General features: G+C 47.0%; 1 protein-coding gene and 1 long non-coding RNA gene across 4 annotated transcripts in view; one reads left to right on the top strand and one right to left on the bottom strand.

The window, feature by feature from the left end:
- The window catches only part of LIPC (lipase C, hepatic type), a 159,780-nt gene that overhangs the window by 100,607 nt on the left and 40,792 nt on the right, over positions 1–18,381 (bottom strand). The window lies entirely within an intron of this gene.
- On the top strand, positions 7,756–18,097 carry LOC144303293 (uncharacterized). The gene is made up of 2 exons (XR_013370356.1): positions 7,756–8,019; positions 14,020–18,097. It is a non-coding gene; the product is annotated as an uncharacterized LOC144303293 (long non-coding RNA).

Below are 18,381 nucleotides of genomic sequence, written 5' to 3'. Positions count from 1 at the left end.
ATTTGGGGTCAGGGAACCTGGGAGAGAGCCCCCGCTCTGTCCCCTGCTGGCTCTATGACCTTGGACAAGTCACCTAACCTCTAAGGCGCATGTTCCTCCTTCTTAGCGTGGTCAATAGGATTGCAGGAGATGACGTATGCAAAGCCCCTCACTGTGCCCGGCATATAGGAAGTATACAGGACATTTTAGCCAAATCTGTAGCTGAACCAGCTGATGCGAGAAAAGTATTAACTGGAACGGTTCCTCTCCTCCTACCTCCCGGCTGCATCTTGGGATGCTGTCCCCAGACATTTCCCCTGGAGTTCTGTGGGTTGTCATTTTGTCTGCGTGCCTTTCATCCTCCTAAAGTCTCGCTAATAGCTCAGGAAGTGGGTGGGTAATGGGCTTCTCTGTTGTTCCACTGGCCTCCCAGTGAGTCTCACTGTTTTGCTTTCCTCACCACGGGGGCTTCTCACACCCTCTAATGACTGTTTTCCTTTCAGAAATGGCATATTTTTAGACGAAAGCATTTCCTGTGGCTCATCTCCCGACTCTGGCAGATCTCTGATTTCTCATCAGTTTTCCCCGCCTCTCTCTGGTCTTATAAAACCCACCCCAGCAGCATGTGCACGGTAGATGCAAGAGCCACTTGCTCCCAGCAGCCTTCTCAGCTCGGAGCTGGTACCCGGGGCTGAGGGGGCGGGGCCAGGAGCCTTGGGGGCGGGGCCTAAGTCGGGGGCGGGGCCTAAGCCGGGGGCGGGGCGAGCCTTGTTTGCTGCGGTGGGTCCCAGTAGTCAGGACTGCGGTGGACACTCCTAGCTGCTGCCCTGTCCCCTCCCCTGGTTGTCCAGCTCTCCTCTGCCAACACTGGAGGGTGACGGTCGTGATGACGGTTTCAAAGTGACCCAAACCACTCCCCCTTCTTAGCCAGCCCCAAACTGAAATGACTTAAATGCTCTAAGCCTCAGTTTCTTTATTTGACAACGGGGATAACATCAGCAAACCTCACAGGGCCGTTGTAAAGATTACATTAAATACAGTATAGAAATCAAATGCTGAGCGTCCCTCCCTGGCACCTAGTTTCTCTTATTTCTAATTTAAATAGGTATAAAAATTCAATTAAAGTCACATTTTAAATCGATAACATTTAAAGTACTATAATTTATTATCTAATTGTAATGATTTATGTATGTGCCTTACTTCCCTCACTGACTGTAAGCCCCTTGCGGGGAGGGGCTAGATCTTCTCCATCTCTGAATACAAAGGGTAGAATAAGTACCGGGGGCTGAGTGTGATCCAATACTTTGAGGAGCCAGAGAGATTCATTACAACTGTCAAGTATGGGAAGCTCACAGCCAGTGCAAGGACTCTGCGTAGAGCCTGGAGGAGGGTAATGGGAGGAAGTACCTGAGTACCCCTACCCCTTGGGCACTCCAGTGGGGAGATAAGCTAGATCCCCAAGGAGAGGAGCCCAAGGGTCATCAGGGGAGGGAGAGGGCATGTGCCTGTACTGTCTGGGGGGAGTGTTGCCAAAAAGGGGGAGGAGAAAAGATGGATGGAGGACCTTCAGGCATCTGCCCTCTGCAAGCCTCTCTACACAATGAGGATTGGATAGCCCTATATTTCTGTCTGCTTTAATTAATTTAAAGCAGTTGATTTTCATTTTTGTAGCTCTGACTCTAGGTGATTCTTTTATTTTTTTTAAAAAAATATTTATTTTTAAATATTTTATTTAAATTCAATTTGCCAACATATAGTATAACACACCCAGTGCTCATCCCATCAAGTGCCCTCCTTAGTGCCCATCACCCAGTTGTCTAGGTTGGTTAGCCAAATCTCCACTTGTTGGTTAGCCCATGCTAGATCACTATGACATGTGTATGGCTCTCTGATTGTCTCTCCCCATTCCCCATGATCATGACAGACATGGCTAATGGATCACAGTATTCTTCACATTGAGTCTGATGTCGTCCCATGATCCTCCATATGGCAATCATCCCTAATGGAATGGAACTGCTCCTTGAGCTGAAAGTCACTTACCATTTTTGGCCTAGAGTCTTAGATCACTGGGTATGGCCTGAAGCCTCCATACATTTCAAAAGCTTATCATTTTCCCCATAGAATACTACCATGCTTCAATTCTTTCCTCCTTTCTTTATGGAAGGCTGTTTCTTACTCATTACTGGAAAGATTGGAAAAGCCTTAGGTGTTGAGAGGATGAAAGGCAGACAGACAAAAAAACAAGTCCCCACCTTTATCTAATCATATTTGATAGGTGTTTGGAAAGATCTTAAGTTTTGACTTTGGATAATGGGTTAAATGTGATTTTTTTCTGTATTTTTCTTTTTAGAAATTTTGTATGAGACAAGTATTACTTTCTTAATAGAAAAAATGCATTTTATAATAATGCATTTTATTTTTTATTTTTTAAGATTTATTTTTATTTATTTGCAAGAGGGGAGAGAGTGCATGCACATGTGCGCACACCAGTGGGGGGAAAGGCAGAGTCTCGGCTGATTGGGGAGCTCGACTCGAGGCTTGATCCCATGACACATGAGATCATGACCTGGGCCAAAACCAAGAGTCAGACTCTCAACTGACCAAGCCACCCAGATGCCCCTATAATAATGCATTTTATTTTAAAGTTTATAAAACTTGCTGATAACTTACCGCTATATATCCTTTTGTACCTTTTAAACAATGGACCATGTGAATAGAATACCTCGTAAAAAATAAAGGCAATAAATTAAGTGCTGGTCTTTGTGTTTGTACACATGAATGCCCTCTTTATGAACAAATTTCCCATTTACAGTCTTTTGAAATTCAAATAGTATATTCCGTGAAGATAATGAGAATGATGGAAAGTCGTCTAGCACTGTGAAAGATGTACACCTGGAGGTGATCAGTTTTTTTGCTTTTTTAAAATCCAGAACAATTTCTAAAAGAATCTAGGTGGAGAGGCAAATACTCTAAGGCAAAAGAAATTTGAACTTAGGCCCTAGTGTGCAAGTCCCCTTTTGAAATTTCATGCCGAATTTTGTATTTGTAATTTTGTATTATTTTTCTTAAAGTGAGCCTCCCCTTCCTATCTCAAGCTATATGGGGCTTCAGGCCCCATGAAACTGGCTGTGCGCATTGTATAGGGTTCAATGTCTATCAACCCTACAGTGTTGGGAAAGTGCTAGAAAGGGAGCACCTGCTTTTTTTCTCTATTCTTTTCTTGCCTCTTGCGTAGGAGCTGTGTTTGTTAATAATGTGAATCCACAGGCCACATTTTTACCAGAGGGCAAGGTCACTTCTATGGATGGAGTCCTGCAAAGGCCAGGATCTTCCTCTGTTCTGGGCTGTGAACACAGTGGCCAGGCCTCCTGGGGTAAGTAAGGCAGCCCCAAGATTCTCAGCCTCCTTTATCAGAGCCAGTTGGACAAGTTGAGGTGGCTCTTTTTTGGAGGTTGCTGACCATCCATTCAGAGGGGCTGAGCAGAAGGCTTCAGGCCCAAGCCATATCTTCCTGGCCCTTGTGAGGGTGAGAAAGGCTGACACTGTATTCTTTCTTAGGTATTCAGTACCCTGTGTATGATTGTGACCCTGGCAGGCCAGGGAGTCATCTTAGGATCCTTAATATTCCAATGTGCTCATAACACAATTTGCCCATATTCCTTCTAAGTTAGAAGGAAAATAGGAATTATAGTGAGTCATTGTTGAATGCTTATCATATCTTGTCACTATCTTTAGAGCAAGCAGGATAACTCTGGGTGTGGACAGGGCAGCAAAGCTGAGGTATAAGTAACTACCTCTGTACAAATGCTAGCAGCTGTGCAAATAAGTGGGCAGATATCCAAGGTATACAGGAAGGAAAGAAACAGTTTGCTGGCTGTGGATTGTAAAGCACATAAACCTTAATGAACATATTCCCAGATTAGCAGAGTTCCATAGGGTAGTTTCTACTTCCCAGGTTCTCAATCCACGTTGTCTTTATGACTAAGTGGTCTGGGTTGGGCCTTTGTGTATTTCAAAAGTTCCCTAGATCATTCTAATGTGCGTTCAAGGGTGAAAACCACTCCATAGTTCAATGGTATCAGTAGATATCAATTGCAAAGAGGATAGTGTCATAGGGCTGGAATGGTTAACTCATGTTGGAGATCACACCAGGGTTTGTGGGGATCACTCCATCTCGGGAGTTAGATCAAGAGATAATTCATTATTCCATAGAACAGTGGTTCTCATATGTGAGATTGCATTAGAGTGCAGGAGGGCCATTGTGCCCAGGTTGCTGGGCCTCTGATGAGTTAGATCTGGGACTCAAAAGTAGACATGTCTGACAAGTTCTCAGGTGACGCTGATGCTGGGAGTCTGGGGACCACACTTTGGGAACTACTGTTGTAGAGGACACAGGTCTTGGTTCTGAGAGGCATTGCTAGGGAAATGGATAAAGTGTGAGCCTGGGCGTCCAGTGCATGCCATGGCTCGTGCACCTGCTGTGTGGCATAGGGTGAGCCACGTGGACTTTATGGGCCCATGTTCCCCCATAATCTGGGAGTAAGATGAGCTGCTTTGCCTATGCTCACGGGTTGAGTGGGATAATCAAGAATAACTCTAATTGGGCCCTTACCAGGTACTGAGCATTTTCCATGCATTATTTCAATTTGTTTCCTTAACAGTTCTACTAAGTAGGTCCTATGATCCTTACTTTACAGGCTCAGAGACTGAAGTTCAGGAAACTTCATTACCTTGTCAAGGGCACTGCGTCAGAGGCAATTCCAGCTGACCCTGGAGCCCAAGCCCTCAACTGCTGAGGCAACCCTGACCCTCAGTGGGAAACCCTGTGAACAGTGAGACTTGCCAAACAATCTTTAAGTGGTTTTTCTAAGTGGTGAGCAGGATTTGATATAAGGGATACCTAGTGGGCGAATCAGTCTAAATCACAGTGAGCAAACCCCAATTAAATCAAGTCTGGGCAGATAGGAGGGCTCTAAAGGAAAACACAACAAAACACATCAATCACTCAGTTGTGATGTTTGAGAACAGGCCACTCAGATAAGACGAAGGCATTAATTAGGAGGAAAAAGGAGCAGAGCAAACAGCCGGCAGGAAGACCAGAGGGCTCTTTAAAAGCCTGATGGAAGCCCAGGAAGCTGCCTCCCAGAAAACCTGGCAGCAGATCACAAATGCTGCAGCTGATTCATTAAGTCAAAGCGGCCATCTTGGGAAAAGGGCAGCTTTGAAAAGCACTAACAACAGAAAAGGAGGCTCACAACAGGGGACCAGGAAAAGCCACCAGGTGGGACCTGATATGTGCAAATTAGAGATTGTGAGCTCAGGGGCAACTCAGGGGAGCTCACAGAGATGAGGAGACCATGCAAAGGTTCTGCACTCTGACATAGGGGAGTCCCAGAGGCAAGCACCTTTTGGTCCCTGGAAACGAGAGAGCCTATGTTTGGGGTGATTGGGACAGATGATCCCTGAAGGCCACTTTAGCTCTCAGTTCCAATGACCCTCTGTGAGTTGGGTTCATGCTTCACTGGTCTACCAGATTTCTTTTCCGAGGTAAGCAAGTCTTTGGGGAAGAATACAATGAATAAAAACCATTTTAACTGTCAGAAAAAAAAAAATTTGATGAAATTTCATGCCAAAGTTTACCGGGGAAAGAAGTTCTTAGAACTATCTCACATGGGTAGGAATGTTGTGTAACAAATTACTTTTATACAAAAAAATGGGATTGTTGTGATGGGTCAGGTAAGTCAGTGGATGTGTGAAAAGCACTTTGGAAATGGGAATTGTTATTCATTAAAATAAAGGCATCATAGGGGCACCTGTGTGGCTCAGTCAGTTGGGCATCTGCCTTTGGCTCAGGTCATGATCCGAGTTCTGGGATCAGGTTCCACAATGGGCTCCCTGCTCAGTGGGGAGTCTCCTTCTCCCTCTCCTTCTGACCTGCCTCCCCATTTATGCTCTCTCTCTCTCTGTATCAAATAAATAAATAAAATATTTAAAAAAAAGAATAAAGGCATCAGAAAAATTGGGATGATTTTCTGAATGAAGAGATGTGAAAAGTGCCTTTACTTAGTAATTGTGATAACATATAAGAGTTTTATACAATATGGAAGGAGATGGAAGGATATATATACATCCCAGGAGGTAAAATGCTCAGCTGATGAATAGGGCCATGTGAAATGGGCAGAAAAATAGATGAACTTCAATGTGGACAAGGTTGTGACACATTCATCAACAAATAACCCAACAATGTATAAAGTGGTTGGCTCTTATCTAATGGGTGTAAACCTAGAAGAATTTCTGTCTTTGGAGCCTGTTTCTCACCTGTAATGCTAGTTTGGTCAAGATAGCTAATGAAGCATTTAAAATAATGCTAAATCCTGAGAACTTAAAGAAGCTGTGGAAATAATGTAGTTTATTAATTAATTTTTACAGGTGAGAAAACTGAAACCCATAGAGGAAAGTAGCTTGTTTAAGATCCTATAAGTGATTAGGGAATGCATTGTATACAAGATGGAAAACATTAATCTACCTTTCATGAAACCAAGGTATCTGAGAGAGGCCATCTTGAAGGCCTCATTTCTAGAAACTTTCTAGATCGATGAGGTGGTTGACCACATGCTCCTTCAAAATGCCCCACTATGTTGCTATAAAAGACAAGTCACTGAGATGAATAGATAGATGCCTCAAGACAAGTAAGATTTTCCAAATAATCTTATATAAGTGATTCCTATTAATCATACAGACAGGACTTCACAGTGAAATCACAGATGAGTTTAGAACAAGCAAAATGATGACAGCCCAAACATCTGTTGGTTTTGGGAGTAAGTCTTCTTATTTTAGAACTGGCATTTAATCATCAGAGATGGGGCTTGATAGGACTTCAGAGGATTTTTAGATAACCACCAGAAGATCTAACTCCCCTGCCCCTGTGTTAATTAGAAGTGATAGACATTGGGTCTATGATTCTCTCTCTACTTTCATGTGTACCTATACCTAGATTGACCACACACTGCAGAAAGTAGAGATGAAGACAGGATAGAGAGCGCTCTTTAGATGTGTTATTTGTGATGACTGTACTCTCAGACTCTAACCTCCTCGTCCCTCGATCCCCAGGACTTGTTTAAGCCTTCCTGTGATAGCTGATTTCCTAGGAGTGAGAATGCTTGGTCTAAGTTCTTTGCTCCCTCTTTCTAGCTTACTGAATTTTTAAAAAAATTTTATTTATTTGACAGAGGGGGGCGGTTAGTGGGAGAGGGAGAAGCAAGCTCCAATGAAGAACTCGATCCCAGGATCCCAGGATCCCAACCTGGGCTGAAGGCAGATGCTTAACTGATAGAGCCGCACGGGTACTCCACTTAACTGAATTGTTTTTATACTCTCCCCATCACCTATCAGCCCACTTCTAGCTGGACTCTTGGTCTTTGTCTCCTTCAACCAGTCTAGCCCTGCCCATTAGTCATTTCCTATAATCCTTATTTGATTGGTCACTTTAATCTCCAACTTAAAACCTTTTCCATTGTTCACATGGAATTTCATGGACTTCTCTCCAAATGTGGCTTTTGAAAAATCTTAAGTTTTCATTACAACTATGTAAGAGCACAGTCTGTCAGAAGCCAAGTGTAAAAACTGTTGCAATTCATAAGTACCAATTGTAAGTAAATATCAATCAATCAATAAACACATCCTGATCCAAAGGGCAAAGAGTGGAGGGTAGGTAGGGAGGCAGTAAACAACCTCTTCTGATTGGAAGGACAGGAATGACACAGGCAAATGTGGGGTATACGTGACAGATAAGCTCGTTTCTTTCTCTGGTCCCTGAAGGGGTAAGATATATAGAAACTCCAGATGCCCAGAGAAGTGATAAGGCTGCAATAATGGGGCTTTTCTTTACTCCACTGCAAACCAGTAGTAGTAATATTCGTTCATTTGGACTTTAAAGGTAAAGTAGAAGAAGGACCGTGCCTGTTTTGATGCCTGATGAAGCCACAGAAAGTTCTAGAAAAATAAGAAACCTGGAAGGGACTGACCCCGAGAAAGTTGAAGGTAAGTTAGAAAACTTGCCTTCTACAGAAATGTGACAGGACCCAGGGACTGGCGTAGTTTGAGGTGAACGACAGCTAAAGAACAGTGGTTCAAGACGCTTAATGTTCATATGTCTTTAAATCTTGCTCTAAATAAAATGCTTTGTTTGCACTGGTTGTTTGTCATTATGTGCTCTTTTAGTGAAAGGCTCTGTTGAATTCCAGTTGAGTGAGGAAGCAGGCTGGTATCTGGCTCAGCTAACCCTGTGGTTGGGGAGTACCCCCCCCAATCCCCATCAGTCACTCAGGGGGCAGGCCCTCCCCCTCCCCCCCAGTGTCTGTGGCACTGACATTAGTGGCATCACTGGCCTACAAACCGGCCACAACAAAGGCCACGGTACTTAAAGGTGGAAAGTGACACACACCTGCGGAGGATGAGAACTCAAGTAGGTAGCAAGTGTGTGCTCCTTGCATCATGATCCATTTAACACAAAATAGTGCTTTTGGCAATTTCCTCCCCCCTAAAGTGAAAGCTTTGGATTTCAGATGGGGTTATTTGCCTTTCATCTGTGCTTTCTCTACGGTTCTATTTTCTGATCCATTACTTTCATCTCAGAAACCTGTCATTGTGACTCTTGTATCAATGGCGCGATCAATCAAAAAGCTTTTTACCCTTTGGGTCAGAAGTATTTAATATCAGGTAATTTAAATGATTTTATTTGTATTGACCTCGTATTTGAGAGTCATGCCAGATGTCCCGGGAAATCTAACGTTCAGAGATAATGAGTGCCTTTCTTTGACGTTTGTTCCCGGATGAGCAAAGCAGGTGAGGGTCCCTTAGAGAGTCGGCGGGGAACTGGAGTTGCCGGTTGGTGCCCAGGGCCGGGTCCCCGGTCCCCCGAGCTCGAGGGCAGGTGGAGAGGAGACTCTCCGAGGACACGTGGAGCGGGGCTGACCCTGGGCTGGTTGCGGGCTCTGATGGGGTAAAGGTGGCAGGTGCCGGAGCTTGAAGGTGAGCGGTGGGCAGGAGGTTGGGGTCTGTGTGGGCTCTCGCCCTATGAACACCCCACAGCAAGAGAGGGGGAAGGGAAAGAGCAGAGAGGATTTCAGAAGCCTGATTGGATCTGGGGCACAGACTCCTACAGCGGCAAAAGCATTTTTGGTGACGCTCCCATTTGAAGACTTCCATCAGCGGGTTATAATGCTTGTGGCACGTCCCCCGGGGGAGGCGGGGAGAGGGGCTCTCGGGGTCATAGGAAGGCAGGAGGCACATCGCAGCCTCCCCTCCGGGGTGCTGACAACCCCCCCACCACTTGCAGCGACCGATGCCTGGGAGACAGGACAAGGGGCAGGAGCAGGGTCACAGGAACAGGGGGCTGCCCGAGACAGCAAGGCGTGCTGGGGGGCCAGGGGGTGGGGAGGGGATGCGGGTGGGGTGTCTCCCTAGCCCCTTCCACTGTACCTGTTCAGAAGCAGACCCTGCAGCGCTGAGCAGTGACCTCTCCAAGGTGGCCCTGCCCGAGCTCCGGCCTGCGGAATGGAAAGCCACTCTGCACGGCGCCTGCCGTCAGGCCCTTGGGTCTGTGTGGCCCTGAGTCACTTAATGCAAGGTCTCTGAGCCAGAGCTTCCTCCTCTGATGAACCAGGGCCCTGGGGTCATTGAGATGAAAGACAACCAGGTAGGGTTACACACAGCCTGGCAGTGGAAGTGCTCGGGACAGGTGAGTCATGCATTGTCCAGAGGAGAGGGAAGGCCCGAAGGCTCCTGGGAGGGGGAGGGGGGGTGAAGCCCGAGGCAGATCCCAGCAAATGAATGCAGCCTGTACAAGGACGCTCAGAGGAGTGAAGTGGGGGTGTCCACCGTTTGAAGCAAGTGTTGTGAAGAGTTAGGAGGAGGAGGGTGGGAGAGATGAATAATGCTGCCGAAAAGGGTTGGTGTTGGTTGGTTGGTTGGTTTAAACTCTTCCTCAGGTGAAATAGTGTAATGAGGCTGGGGGTGGGGGTGGGCGTGGGGAATCTGACTGCACCCCCCACTGCCCCCTGTGGACACCAGGATAGGCCATTGCTGACCCTGAGGCAAAATGGCCTGTAGGAAACCTGGAGAGAAAAGGTGAGCTTGGGACAGAGGTCAGGCTGCTGGGGCATTGCCTCTCTGTGTGTGTGTGTGTGTGTGTGTGTGTGAGAGAGAGAGAGAGAGAGAGAGAGAGAGAGATTGCAATAAGCAACATGTAGAGGGGTGTGGTGTGGCTGAGAGGGTGAGGTTCCTGGGCCAGTTCCTACTGTGCTTTCGCTGGGCTAGAAGCTGTGATTACTTTTCTCGTGTCTCTTAGACACACGGACAGACTGGCACAGGGCCTGACCACATGTATCAAAAAGACAAGGAGTCTCAGTGGTTCCCAGTTTCAACTGCTGCTACAGCCCCCCACCTAACATCTGGCTCTGTTTGTTTTACTTGTGAGGCGGTGCTAGCGCAAGACACTAGGTACCCCTTCTTTCCTACCCTTTGGTTTCCCCAAGCCCCTGTCTGAGATGATCTAGTGGTGGCACCTGCTCAGGGCCCAGAGGGAAACCCCAGCCCGGGAGTCTCCTTTGCTCTTTGTCATCCATGGATAAAGCCACTGTCAGGCAGCAGGGAGGATATTGAGCTGTGGGGAGTAAGGGTCTTACGTCCCTCCTTCCAAACTATCTGCTGAAGCCTAGTGAGAACACAGTTTTCTGCGGCCCGGAGGGTCACACTGACATGCTTCTTTATGCTTCAGAGTCCACTCACATAGGTGATCATAGTTCTCTCCTTTAAAGAGGCAGGACAGGTACTAGAGATAGTGTTAGAGGGCTGAGCCCCTTTCCAGAGGCCACAGACTGCAGGCCCCAGCAGCACTCTGCTCTGAGCCAGTGGCTATCAGGACCCTGTGACAAATGACTCCCTTCTCATCCCAGTGGTCCACGGAACAAGGCAGCCAGGCAGGGAGGCCCCTGCCACAGCGTGTCATCTCTCACTGAAGGACTGGCCCCTGGCTTCTACTCTCCATAGCACTGCTCTGCCACTGGGTCCCTGCTGGGCGGAAAGAGTGGGATCCACTTAATGGAGTCTCCCACAATGACTTCAAAAGCAAGGCTGAGTCTGCAGTGTTCTGGGGGCCACTTAGCAATACAGGAATAATTCCAGGACTTGTGCAAGTGCTAATGAGGACCAAGAATAACTCCACTGACCTGTCTCTGAAGGCAGGGCCCAGCAGGGGAGCAGAGCCTGGGTGTCCCTGTAGGGGGTTCCTCAGGCCTGCTCCCTCTGCCTAGGCCTGCAGAGGCCAGAGTTCAGCTCACATGTTCCCTTCAGCACTGCCTGGGAAGGTAGAATGATCTGGAGCCTCCGATGAGCCAGAGCTGTGCCCCTCCCACACTGGAGAGGGAGGCCAAGAGCTGCCCTGTAGGTGAGAAAACCAAACCAGCAGTCACCCTGCCGCACCAGGCTTTACATCTAAGGTGCTGGCGTCAGGTCAGCTGGCCCTTCTCCTGCCTTCCCCAGGGAGGGTCTCTCCTCTCGTGCTTAGAACTAATTTGTCTGGATGGGAACAGGGCAGGAAAGGGACATTTGTTTCCTTGGCTTTGGTATGGGGTGCAGTCGGGGAGAAGTATGTGTGTGTGCACACATTCATGTGTATGAATGTGTGTGTGTCTAAGTGGATAGATAGGATTTTATTTAATTATTAGAGAGAGAGAGAGAGCACGAGCAGGGGGAAGGAGCAGAGGTAAAGGGAGAAGCAGACTCCCCACTGAGCAGGGAGCTCAATGATGCTGGGCTCCATCCCAGCACCCTGGGACCATGACTCTGGCCAAAGGCAGACACCTAACTGACTGAGCCACCCAGGTGCCCCTAAACTGATGGATTAGAGACAAAGCAGAAAGGGGACCACGAGTGCTAGCCTTTCAAGGAGGATGCAGACAGCCTTTATGATAAAGATGATAGGGTAAGGTTGGAACCAGATGGACTCCTGGCCTGGACCCAGAGGTTAATTAATGAATTAAACCAGTTAATCAATCAGTCAATCAATCACGTTAATTCCCTCAGCAACATTTATCTAGCACCCACTATATGCCATGCACTATGCACAGGTTGGACTGAGGCCCAGCTTCTTTCTGTCTTCAAAGTGCTCACAGTCCTATAGGGGAGGTGGAAATATGAGCAAGCAGACAAAAAATATGATGACAGCGTGGTATATGCCAGAAGCAGGTAGAGATGACGGAAGCAAAGAGGAAGGGGGCCTCCAAGGGCATAAGGATGACATTCGGCCTCCCACTTGGATGAGGAGGTGTTGATGCTGGATGTGTTGGAGGGGGGCCGAGGCAGCAGAGCAAAACAGTGGGAGGTAGGTGTGGATGGGTGGGAGTTTTAAGGTGGAGCTGAAATCTGGAATTTGAAGGGCATTTTAGCCAGGGAGGGGAGGAGGCATGCCAAGAAAGGCAACGTGAACAGAACGCAGGGGCCGGAAGGAGAGTGTTTTCTTTTCCTTCGGCACGTGGGGAGAAGGCAGAGGTTAAGGGGATGAAGGACACAGGCTCTGGACGGAGGCCGCCTGAGCTCAGATGCCAGCCCCGCCGCTGGGTAGATGGGTAGTTGAGGGCCCGGTGGGATGACTGGCACAGCCCTCAGGAAGTGTTAGCTCTTGCTACTGTTACTATTCTAGTCCATCTCCAAATGCTCTTCGTTTTTCCTTTGAAGTGTTCCTTGCGTCTTGCTTTGACTCTCTTGCGGCAGTGACCACCTGAACCTCTGCTCCCGAGCACTGCTCTACTCCCCTCACAACTGCGTTTCTGCGTGTCTAGGAAGCTGGCCTTGGCTTGCTTTCTTCCCCTGCAACCAGCCTGTGGACCAGCCCCAAACTGAGCCCCTTTTGCGTCCTGTTCCAGCCACTTCTTTGCTCAAAGGTCTTGATGTGCCCTGTTTTGGAGAAGTACCAGTGTGGCCAGTTTTCCCTTATAGATGAGAAAATCATGGGCCAAAGAGGCTAAGTGAGTAGGCCACACTCCAAAGCTGACTGGTGCGGGGTCCTGGGTTTTCCGATCCCGGCCTCTGACTCCTTCCCCTCTAACGGGCTGCCCTGTTTTCCCCAATGCCCTACTCTGGTGCCCCATGATTTCCCAGTCCCAGAGCTTTTCCATATCCCCCTGGGAGACACCATGGCAGGGTGGGGAATGGGCTTGCATGAGCCATGCCAGCAGTGACACTGTTTGCAGCCTGGCCCAGCCCCTTACGGAGTGTCCTTGAACAAGTAAGGTAACCGTCCTGAACTTGAGTGCTCCAGGCATTGAAAGAGGTGTTAGAAGAGCTCCCTACAGGGTGGGAAAGAAGGGGAGTTAGGATTTATAACCTAAGTGAAGGATTGGTAGTGTGTCTGCCATACAGTACGGGGCTCTGGAATGTTGAAGCCCCTTGTCTCCAGTTGAGTGGGACATCCAGAGCAGACCCCCACAGGGCTGCACTCAGATGTCCCCTGGCAGCCATGGAGGCAGAGGGGCCGAGACCTTCACTGCCTTGCCTTCAGGATAAGTCCAGAGAATGGTTCTCCCTTCCTTGGAAAGTGGGAGGGGCCAGTTCTTGTCAAGTGCAGCCAGCTGTCCCCACGTCTCACTGTTGCTCTGATGTCAGAGGAACCGGAGGGCCTTGCCCAGGGCCACCTGGGGCCTTCGTGCCAAGGAGGAAGCCGTGCTGCGTGCACGGGGCCTGTGAGGCTGTAAGATAACTGGGTCCCTCTCTGAAGAGTAAAGGGAGCCAGTATCTGTTCTAGTTCAGGCGTCCTTGGGAAGGGGCTGTGCGCTCTCCAGTTCCTTCCTGCGACAGTGGCAAATGCAGCCAGAACACTGTGCAGAGCCCAGGGCTGGTTTCTATTTCATTATGGGTCAAGTCCAATTCGGGGGAATGTTTATTTGTTTTCCCATAAATGTAAAAATCTACTGATGTGACTAGAGGAAATACAAAACGCTTGTTTGCTGGTGGACTCTCCTCTTATTTATTTTCTGTTTTTAGGAGTGGGTGCAACTTCCTCCAGAAATTGCTGCATTCCAGAAAACCTGGACCAAGCCTGGGACTTGTTACGTCACTTTGGCTTTGATTTATGTACTCATGCATTTATTGTTAACTTTCTAAAAGGGATCTCAGAAGGAAAAAAACAAAACAAAACAAAACAATGAAGCCGGTTCTTCAAAGGCTATGAAAAGATGATCCCACTCCACTTAAGCAGAGGACTAAAATCCAACCTCACCAGCAAATATTTGCCCCTCGGGGAGCACTATCCAAAGCAGGACCTCTAAGAAGACGCTTTCTGTGGCATCTCCTGCCTACTGGGAAAGGTCAAATGTTGGCCACTAGATTTATTTTTTTGACTTGACTTCAAAGAGGTCTAGTGCTGAAAGAGGCCCGCCCTGCCTAATGTCCACTAGGCCACTGGCTCTCAATGATTGAAAGCTGGTGTTATCCCAATAGAACTAGAAGATACGTATCTCACCTAAAAAGTAGAAGCGTGTCCTCCACCTCTCCCTCCTGGAACATACTGCCTCCATAGCCAAAGGGAGGTTTATAGCCTTCTCACCGTTCTGCGATCCAGTAACTTGTCTTAAATATTCATTAGAAATATAATAAAGCCACGGATGTAAGGACCTCAGCGGTGTTACTGGGGTTGACCCAATGTACAACTAAACCATCTCCTAAAGACCAGAGAGATAGTTAGCAAGGGGCCTTTCCAGAAGGTTCTGTAACCCCTATAGCCCCCATTCTATTGGGACACTGGAGTTAAGGACAAGGAATAGAGATAGGTGGTACTGGATTTGTAATTTGTAGGGCATATGGATGACCCAGATTCTACTGGAAAGAGCTTCAGAGCAGAGTTCTTTGGTTTCTGATCTTTCCTCATGGGGAAAGGGACCAAGAGTAGTATCTGGCTCTGGCAGAAAGCTGGTCTAAAAGCTAGAAGTATCCAGGATAGAGGGCTGAGAGATGGGAAGGCCTCAAAAGACAGTGTTCTTTTTTTTTTTTAATAGATTTTATTTATTTATTCATGAGAGACACAGAGATGCAGAGACATAGGCAGAGGGAGAAGCAGGCTCCTTGCAGTCCCAATGTGGGACTCGATCCCAGGACCCCAGAATCATGACCTGAGCCAAAGGCAGATACTCAACCGCTGAGCCACCCAGGCGTCCCATAAGACATTGGTTTTTAAAAGGTGTTGTCCCAGGTGCTCTGGCTTGGAGGAAAGAGCCAGGGATGAGGATGATCTTTCTGCTGCAAACAGCAGCAACGACATGCACACCAGTACAAAAAACAAACCTGATTGCTCATGCTGTGTATTTTAATCTGTCTGGGTTATGCTCTCATTGCATGAGGCAGAGGGACCTGGTGGGAAGGCTCAGCTAGTTTTCTAACCAGAGCATATGCCAACCTTGCTTGGGGAAGTCCATGCCCCAACTTTAAAGGTCAGTTGGTGAGCTTCACATTCAGCAAGCTCTTCCTGATGACCCCATTTAAAATTTTATTCTCCTTTGAAGAACCATGGCACAAGATACATGGGCACAAATTTTTCTCTGGAAATTTCCCTGTCTCTGTAGGAGTAAACTAAAATAGGTACTTTTTTTTTTTTTTAAACCTCTCCAGCTACTGGGGACAGCAAGGACTTTTGCCATTTAATTTTTATTATCCAGCTCATGAAAATGTATTTCTTAATCTCCTAGCTACAGATACTCCTGATCAGAAAAAGCATAAACTGATATGTCCCCTGTACTCCAGGAGCATATCATTTAAAACTAACAACATGGCATATACAACAGAGGGACGTGTGGAAAATACCCAAAGAGCCAGCACCAGTGGCAGGATGAAGACATGTGCTTTGGTCCAGGAGGAAGAAGAGAAGGAACCGTGTGAATGGCAGAGGCTGCTAGGTATGTAAGTGTAAGGTGAAAATCCTTACCTTATATCCACTTTGGTCAAATTTATTTGGAGAAAATGACGAAGCCAGTATTTTTAGCCCTTTTGATTGCCAAATGGGATTACCTGGCTGGTTTGGCCAATAAAGATAGTAACAATGAAGGTGACTGATCACAAAATGACATGACCTTCATCATCAGAAGACTTTAAGGAGAAGACAGCTTTGAGGGTCTCATCCAACATGGGTGAGGAGGGTCTGATGCGTGGAGAGAGCTATTCCAAATGTCTGGCCTACAAAGGAGGGAAAAAGCACAGCTGCTGTGGCCCTGCCCTGGAGAAGCAAGTGGATCTAATAAGCTGGATGCTTTGTAGGTAACCTTGCTTTCCATGGGTACGCTTGAGGAAAAATGAGAATTTTCCATGCTCTGAAGACTAGGGCTCCTCAGCTCACATTACCTGGCAGTGAGCTCCTGGGCTCATTCGACAGTGCTTGGATGCTGACAAAAAAGGTGGCAGGCTCTGGACGTCATGTCTGCTGGAAGCTAGTTTCCACCTTGCTCTGCACCCTTGGGTATGCCACTTGACCTTCTTAGCTTCTTTTTCCTTATTAGCAAAAGAAATGAGTTGGACTAGATGTGCTCTAGGAGCCCTTCCAAATTTCCAATTCTATGAATCAGGTGTACTTTAAAACACACATGCTTCTTCAGTTGGGAAAATAGCAATGATGAAGCTCTGAAAAGATAATCTCTTGTTTTCCCCAATTAGTTCTGCCTTTGTGAATGTGGAGGGGGAAACCTTTGCAAATCAGTGCCTCTGGGAGAACGGAGAAATGGAAGAGACCTACCTGAGGTGTAGGGGCGGGGCAGACACCCTGTGTGGACGGGGCTACTGCGGGGCTGGGGGCATCAGTGGTGGTCACCCATGTGCCCCTGTAATCCTCCCAGGAGAGGGGGGTCTCCATAGTGTCCCTGCTCAACACCTCCCTTCAGGGGCCTCTGGGGCGCATCAACCAGATGTGTCCTGTCCCTGCCTATGGCTTCAGGCATCACCTAGTGCTCTAGGGCTGCCTGCTTTCTGCCCTTCATACAGGAAAAACTTTTTTTTTTTCATGATTATCAAAGTAATACACACCACTTTGGACAAATAGGAAGGCACAGAAAAATATTAAGAAATGCAAAACCCCAAATCAGTTATAATCTAATCACCCAGTTCACATTTCACACATTTAAGTGCTTTTTTCTTCTAGTGATTTTTTTTTTCTTCTTCTTAACATGAATGTACACATTTTGTGACTGGCTTCTTTGGGGCTCAATCTCACATGTTCCTGCATCATTAAATGTCTCCAGCCTCCCTGTCATTCCCACTGCTTCCCAGTGCTGACACGCCTCTTTGGTAGCCTCCAAGTCAGGGCACTCTAACCTCCACTCCTCACTCGTGCCAGTTACCTGCCCAAAGTGCAGCCACTCTCCATTTGTTTTGAGTCTCATGATTCTTTGGGCCCTGTGTCTTCCATGATGCCTTCCAGGACACCTGGGAGGGCCCTCCTCATCATCCTTCCCTCCCTAACGTCCCTTCCCTTCCTTGGACTCCCTTTGATCATCAACATGTGCTGCTCTGGAGACTTAGGCCCCCCTCTATGTAGATGTCCCTCAGGCAGTAGTGTGATGAAAATATTTAATAACAGTCTCCCTGGGGGGGGGGGAATAGATACATATATATGTTTATCATATATTATATCCATACCAAGGATGTGTATTATACAATTTACAAATAATAATAAAATATCCAGTACCCTTTATTGTAACCTCCATGTAGCCAGTTGCGTCTCCCAGAATGCCCCCAATTATTTTCGCATTTTCGCATTCTATCATTAGCCAACCCATGGTGGATTATTTTCATTTACATTAGCAAGACAAAAATGAAACAATGAGGATGTGTACTGGAACTTCAATCATTCAGTCATGACATGAGCTACTTCTTTGGTGTGTCAGGTAATTGGTTTTGAATTCTAGAAGAATATGTTCTCTATTTTTGTCTTATTTACGATTGGAACAACTAGAGACACAATACACTTTTACATTTAATCTTCATTATTAATATTTTCTCCATGGCTTTCTTAAGTCTAGACCAGGGGCTGGCAACTTATGGCCTGCCGCTGTTTTTGTAAATAAAGTTTTATTGGAGCATGTCCACGTCCACTCATTTATTTATTATCTGTAGCTTCTTTTGTGTTACAATGGCAAAGTTGTGTAGTTGGCCACATGGCCTACGAAGGGAAAAATATTTACTACCATATTTACTACCAGTGATGTTGCTAACAGGGCATTGGAAAGATATGCACTTTGGCATATATGGTGCTATTCAGTATTTCCCTCAAAAATGTCAGTAACCTTAAGAACAGAGATAAGAGTAAAATGGAGCAAAATAAATGGGAACAGAGGAGTTTTAGTATTTACCACGTTTTTTTTAAAA

Source organism: Canis aureus, chromosome 32, assembly GCF_053574225.1.
Source record: "Canis aureus isolate CA01 chromosome 32, VMU_Caureus_v.1.0, whole genome shotgun sequence".
NCBI lineage: Eukaryota > Metazoa > Chordata > Mammalia > Carnivora > Canidae > Canis > Canis aureus.
The sequence above is the reverse complement of the archived record's forward strand: the minus strand, read 5'-3'. Positions and strand labels throughout refer to the sequence as shown.